Here is a 7,500-nt window from a genome sequence, read left to right as displayed (position 1 = left end):
TGGGCGGGGAGTTGGGTGTGTGTGTGTGTGTGCAAGGTCATAGCATTACCCATAGATCGGACCTACGAGCTCTGAGCTCTCTTCCAGGAGGGAAATAGCTGTCGATCACGAGTCCAACACGTGATCCAAAGACCAAGTGAATACACACACACACACACACACACAGACACACACACACACACACACACACACACACACACACACACACACACACACACACACACACACACACACACACACACACACACACACACACACACACACACACACACACACACACACACACACACACACACACACACACACACACACACACACACACACACACGCACGCACGCACACATAAAACCTGCGAAACGTCTTGACATCTATTGTGTTCTGATTTTTTGTATTTCTTGTGTCTTGTTTGTTTTATACTATATTTTTGTACCCATTATAATTTTCGTGTTTCCCATGAGTCTTCGAGGTTTGAGTCATTGCCTCTCCACATGCCGGTAATCTACTTTTCGAAAGGTTGTGAGCTCACGAAATTCTTTTGCTGTCGTTCGGTTTTAACAGCATAAACCTTAGAGAGAATCTCCTGCAACGCTTCACTAATATATATATGGAGAATGGTTGTATATGGAAAATATTGTGATGCATGAGGTGGATTGGACGGGGGAATGGGGGTGAGGTAGTGTGTGTGAGCAAAAATTTTGACGCAGCCCGAAGGGATTTCTCCCCGTCCTCTCCTTTATATGGGGGGACGGAGAGGGGGGGGGGGTCGCCGATTTAATGAAGCGGCCTTGCTGTGGATGTGCTGTGTCCTGCGTCACTGCTTCTGACCCAGGGCAGTGGACAGGGTGCAGGGATGACCCGTCATCTAGGAGGTGCTAAGATGGGAGGGAGGGTGGAGGGGTGTGGAGTGTTTTCGGGGATGAAATGGGTGGGAATGTTTTTGTGCCTTGTCCTTTTTGGCTACCCCCCTGGTAAGTGGGAAAAAAGACTTTGTATATATATGTATATATATATATATATATATATATATATATATATATATATATATATATATATATATATATGAGAGTAATTCGCTAATAGCAGCGACGTCAAACCGATAATTTTTGTGACAGTTGCATGCAGGATTCGAACCCGCTGTACTCGGCCATCCGTAAATCACCTTCCCAGTGCCCTAACCACTAGACCACAGAGGCTATAAAATCCTTGAAACCTGGAACCGAACTGATTCCCGAGGGAAGGAAGATCACTTATTACGGCGATCCGAAATTCCTGTTTTACTCAAGGACCAGCCCACCAGTGGTATGGGGTAAGGACCGGGTCGAACCCCTTTCACGCTTATCGCCATTGTAACTATGAGAGTAATTCGCTAATAGCAGCGACGTCAAACCGATAATTTTTGTGACAGTTGCATGCAGGATTCGAACCCGCTGTACTCGGCCATCCGTAAATCACCTTCCCAGTGCCCTAACCACTAGACCACAGAGGCTATAAAATCCTTGAAACCTGGAACCGAACTGATTCCCGAGGGAAGGAAGATCACTTATTACGGCGATCCGAAATTCCTGTTTTACTCAAGGACCAGCCCACCAGTGGTATGGGGTAAGGACCGGGTCGAACCCCTTTCACGCTTATCGCCATTGTAACTATGAGAGTAATTCGCTAATAGCAGCGACGTCAAACCGATAATTTTTGTGACAGTTGCATGCAGGATTCGAACCCGCTGTACTCGGCCATCCGTAAATCACCTTCCCAGTGCCCTAACCACTAGACCACAGAGGCTATAAAAATCCTTGCTATTAGCGAATTACTCTCATAGTTACAATGGCGATAAGCGTGAAAGGGGTTCGACCCGGTCCTTACCCCATACCACTGGTGGGCTGGTCCTTGAGTAAAACAGGAATTTCGGATCGCCGTAATAAGTGATCTTCCTTCCCTCGGGAATCAGTTCGGTTCCAGGTTTCAAGGATTTTATAGCCTCTGTGGTCTAGTGGTTAGGGCACTGGGAAGGTGATTTACGGATGGCCGAGTACAGCGGGTTCGAATCCTGCATGCAACTGTCACAAAAATTATCGGTTTGACGTCGCTGCTATTAGCGAATTACTCTCATAGTTACAATGGCGATAAGCGTGAAAGGGGTTCGACCCGGTCCTTACCCCATACCACTGGTGGGCTGGTCCTTGAGTAAAACAGGAATTTCGGATCGCCGTAATAAGTGATCTTCCTTCCCTCGGGAATCAGTTCGGTTCCAGGTTTCAAGGATTTTATAGCCTCTGTGGTCTAGTGGTTAGGGCACTGGGAAGGTGATTTACGGATGGCCGAGTACAGCGGGTTCGAATCCTGCATGCAACTGTCACAAAAATTATATATATATATATATATATATATACATACATATACATATATATATATATATATATATATCCATATACATACATATATACATATATATAATACATATACATGTATATATATATATAGATATATATATTTATATATATATATACAATATGTGTGTGTGTGTGTGTGTGTGTGTGTGTGTGTGTGTGTGTGTGTGTGCGTGCGTGTGTGTATAAAAGCAACGGGCTGCACCCGACCCCGATATGCGGGGGCTCGGACCTTCGGGCAAGCTCGCTTCGCTCGCAGCCAATCAGTCGTCTCCGTTGCCGTGAAGTCACCGTTCTCGGCCAATCAGTCATCTCCGTTGCCGTGACGTCACCAATCTCGGCCAATCAGTCGCCTCCGTTACCGTGAATTTACCACTCAGCCAATCAGGGACAGGAGGGGACGTATCCTCATAAGGGATTTCCGCTTTCCGGTCCGATTTAGATCGGGGGCTCAGCTCTTTGGGCGAACTCGCTTCGCTCGCAGAGCCTTCGGCGCCCAGCCCTATAGGCTCTTAGCCAGTCAGTCGTCTCCGTTGCAGTGACGTCGCCGCTCTCGGCCAATCGGTCGTCTCCGTTGCCGTGACGTCACCACTCTCAGCCAATCAGGGGTCGGAGGGGATGTGTCCCCTTGAGTCACTTCCGGCGGAAACGGGCAGATATGACTTTTGTTCTTTTTATTATTATTATTACAAGAGGGAAGGAGGGGGTGAATGGGAGTGGAGTATATGGGGATGGAATGAGAGAGAGTAGATTTTATGCCTTTACTTTTTGGGTACCTCCCTTGTAAGGGGGAATAGTCATTGGTATATGCATGCATGTACACACACACACACACACACACACACATACACACACACACACACACACACACACACACACACACACACACACACACACACACGCACACGCACACACATATATATATATATATATATACATATATATACATGATTTCACTAAACTAATCGTGTTCATGAAATTCCCATGGGACAGTCACAAGGAATACTTACAATTGGTATATCAACTCAATATCATATGCGATAATCTTCATCATTATAAATTGAGGCAATCTGTGCCAGAGAGGCGATGACGCTAGCTGCTCATAAACATATCTTAAGAGTTCCTCATTTGATCAAAATTTGGACAGTGATAACTCAAAACATGTTTTTGGCGTCTTCATCTGTTTGTCATGGAGTACCTCATATGTGACACATTATGAAAACATTATCTATATGGTGTATGTGATACTAATATGAGGTATAAATATCAAACTGATATTGGCCACACAGATGGGGATACTTAATGTGATTTATCCACTTTATATTACTGTATATGAGATGAATTTGACAATAATATACTTTATTATTACATAATTATACTCTATTATTACATAATTATAGTGGAGGAAAAAATATCACGGTAGGATATAATGTCACTGGAGGACAAAATATAATTTTAGAAAGGGATGCCGGACATAATGTCACTGAACGATGGGAGGCCGGCGTGAATCACGGTGACGTAGGGGGACAAAATGTACAAAATAGATCGGATGACCGTAATCGACCAGATGTCCGTGATGGGGGAAATTTTAATTTTGATAGGAGAAATGTTAATGAGGCATTGAATGTCAATGAAGGACCAAATAATAATAATATAGAGCAAGGCATAAATAAAAAACAAAATGATAATATAAGACATGATATTGAAACTCAAAATGTGTCAAAAAGAAATAATCACGAGTTTCTTAAAACTATGTACTTTAATGCTCGTAGTATTAGGAACAAATTTCAAGAAATACAGGCGTATGTCAAAAGCGAAAATCTCGATATGATAGGAATAACTGAGACATGGTTAAATGGTACAGAGTTCGAAGCTGAATTTAATATTGCGGGATTTAAACACTTTCATCAGGATAGAAACCACAAGAAAGGTGGGGGTGTTCTATTGTACGTTAAAAACAATGTTCATGCTTGTGTTTTAGAGAAAGTGAAACAGGATGCATATGACAGTTTGTGGGTTGAGTTAACCCTAACAAATGGACAAAAAATGAGTATAGGTGTAATATATAGGCCAAAGACATTATCATTAGCAGACGACAAACTGTTATTTCAAGAACTGTCTAGTTTCTGCAACCGGGATTTATTGATAATGGGTGATTTCAATTTTACTGACATTGATTGGATGACCCTTGAACATGGCCATATAGGTAGTCGCTTGATTGATTTTCTTGGTGACAATTACTTAATTCAGCATGTAAAAGAGCCCACAAGATATGGAAACTTGCTCGATTTATTGATCACTAGCCGCGAAAGCATGGTAACTGATGTAGAAGTCGGTGAATCTGTTGCAAATAGCGATCACAATTTAGTCAGATTCAAACTCCTAAACAATTTTAGAATAGATACTTGTGCTTCTAAAATACCCGATTTCAGTAAAGCTCAGTTCATAGAACTACGTCAGGAGCTTCAGCTTACAGATTGGGAGGAAAAATTAAACGAAAGACCTGTAGATCAGATGTGGGAAATATTTCAAAATACGCTCACTAAGATGATTCAAACTTACATTCCTTTTAAGGACAGACGTCCCCCAAATCAGGCTCGCCCAAAGTGGCTCGACAAAGAAACTGAAAAAAGTATTGCTAAAAAGAGACAGGCTTATAAGAAATATAAGTGCTCGGGTGCATCAAATGACTATGAAAGTTATGTATCAATACAGAGAGATTTAAAAAAGACAATAAGAAAAAGAAAACGACAATACGAAATGAACATCGCTGAGAAATCCAAAGAGAATCCCAAAGAATTCTATAGTTACATTAGAGATAAAAAGGTTGTTAGGAATCACATTGGTCCACTATTATCTGCTGACGGTCAACTTGAATATTCAAATGAAGGAATGTGTAATATCTTAAACAATTATTTTAGCTCGGTATTCGTAAACGAAACACCTCAAAGTGAATTCCAAACTGAAACCTGTGAAAAGTCTGGGGTAAACTTACTCACTACGGTAAATATAACAAAAGAAAAAATTAAAAGGTGTATAGACAAACTCAAAGTTAATAAAACACCAGGGCCTGACGGTTGGCATCCAAGAATCTTAAAGGAAATGAAAAATGAGATTGTTGTTCCATTAGAAATTATTTTCAAGAAATCCATCATATCCGGAGATGTCCCAAGAGAATGGAAGCTAGCTAACGTTACTCCCATATTCAAAAAAGGTGACAAAAAGAAAACAAATAACTATAGGCCTATAAGTTTGACTTCGATCGTAGGAAAAATAATGGAAACTATCATCAGAGATGATATCGAATATCATTTAGAAAGTAACCGTTTGATAAATGATAGCCAGCATGGTTTCAGACGGAAACGTTCTTGCGTGACTAACTTACTCGAATTCTACAACACAGTTATCTCGAATTATGACAAAAGAAACAATATAGATTTAATATATTTAGACTTTGCAAAAGCTTTTGATACCGTCCCACACGAAAGACTACTTACTAAATTAGCTTTGCATGGAATAAGTGGTAGCCTATTAGGTTGGACTAGTAATTGGTTGAAAGGTCGAAAACAGAGAGTTGTTTTAAATGGAAAAACTTCTGGATGGAAAAGTGTTGCAAGTGGAGTTCCTCAGGGTTCCGTTCTTGGGCCACTTCTATTCATAGTATATATAAATGATATAGACCATGGACTAAAATCTACTGTTTCCAAATTTGCTGATGATACAAAACTGTGCGGAGTGGCAAATGATCACTCAAACCAATTAGATATTCAAGAAGATTTAGATCAATTACAGCAATGGTCTGAAAAGTGGCTAATGAAATTTAACACAAGTAAATGCAAGGTAATGCACATAGGTAAAAATAACAGTAAGTACGATTACAAGTTATTTGGAAATTCCTTAACAAAAGTGGATAGTGAAAAAGATCTCGGCGTAATTATCAGTAACGACCTCAAATCATCCAAGCAGTGTATTTCAGCCTCTGAGAAAGCAAATAAGATTCTGGGATTGATTGCGCGATCTTTTGATTTCAAAAGTCCATCACTCATTAACAAGCTATATAAATCGTTAGTTCGTCCACATTTGGAATATGCTGTTTCCGTATGGTCACCGAATCTCATTAAAGACATTGACAGACTGGAAAAAGTACAACGGCGAGCCACAAAACTGATTCCAAATATCAAAAATAAATCATACGAAAATCGACTTAAGCACATGAATCTGTTTTCCCTAAAAAAGCGTAGACTCAGAGGTGACTTGATACAGGTCTTTAAGATTTTGAAGGGAATTGACAACATCAAAAGTGACCAAATTTTCACATTGAATGAGAATCAGACAAGAAACAATGGTCTCAAACTGTCCGGAAATAGATTCAATTTGGAAGTAGGTAGAAACAACTTTGCCAACCGTGTAGTTAATGAATGGAATAAACTTCCTGCACAGGTAGTGCAATGTAGTTCAGTTCGAAGCTTTAAGAATCATTTAGATAAATACCTAAGTAAGATGCTGTAATGATTATAATTTATGTTATATCATTTGTTTTTGTTTTGTTATAATTTGTCTGTCTGATTTATTATTAGTTATATGTCAATTTATAATCATTTACTATTTACCTTTTTGTTTGTTATTCAACTATACCTATGCATTTCTTTATGTATTTTATTTGTTATTTTTACATTATAGTTTTAATTTATTATTAATATGATTTTTTTTTTTTTTTTTTTTTTTCATCCGACCTAGATATGGATCAAAAGGTCTCCTGTCGGCATGCTCCGCCTTTGTAATCCTTTGTAAAGTGTTCACAAATGCATACGCTACTAAAATACACAAGTATCATTAAGATCTAATGCAAGGTACTTACTTCCAAGTGGCCAGAGTTGTGACTTAAAGCCAAGATGGCTAAAGAACCCAAAACAGTGTCTGCGTGTGGGCCACAGATGCTGTGGCCTTCCTCAGCTGGTGTAGTCTCGTGGCGTGCCTGTGGCCTTCTTCCACGGGGTGAATGTGGCCTTGTTTTCTCACCAGAGGGAAGAGTGGGCGAGTATTTGAAACCCCAGGGAAGAAGAGAAGGCGGGACGCAAGTCTGGAAACAAAAGTCGAAAAGTTGGAAGTGTTCTTG

The 7,500-nt window shown here is 40.2% G+C and overlaps 1 protein-coding gene across 1 annotated transcript in view; it reads right to left on the bottom strand.

Annotated features, from left to right (window-relative positions):
* The window catches only part of LOC143034203 (uncharacterized), a 185,835-nt gene that overhangs the window by 47,758 nt on the left and 130,577 nt on the right, over positions 1-7,500 (bottom strand). The window contains exon 3 of the mRNA XM_076200146.1: positions 7,243-7,464. The gene's annotated coding sequence lies outside the window, so the exon portion shown is untranslated. The remainder of the gene's footprint in view (positions 1-7,242; positions 7,465-7,500) is intronic.

The sequence above is a fragment of the Oratosquilla oratoria genome, chromosome 17 (genome assembly GCF_046742065.1).
Source record: "Oratosquilla oratoria isolate Oo_2021 chromosome 17, ASM4674206v1, whole genome shotgun sequence".
Taxonomy (NCBI): domain Eukaryota; kingdom Metazoa; phylum Arthropoda; class Malacostraca; order Stomatopoda; family Squillidae; genus Oratosquilla; species Oratosquilla oratoria.
Note: the sequence above shows the minus strand (reverse complement) of the source record. Positions and strands in the feature narration are given on the sequence as shown.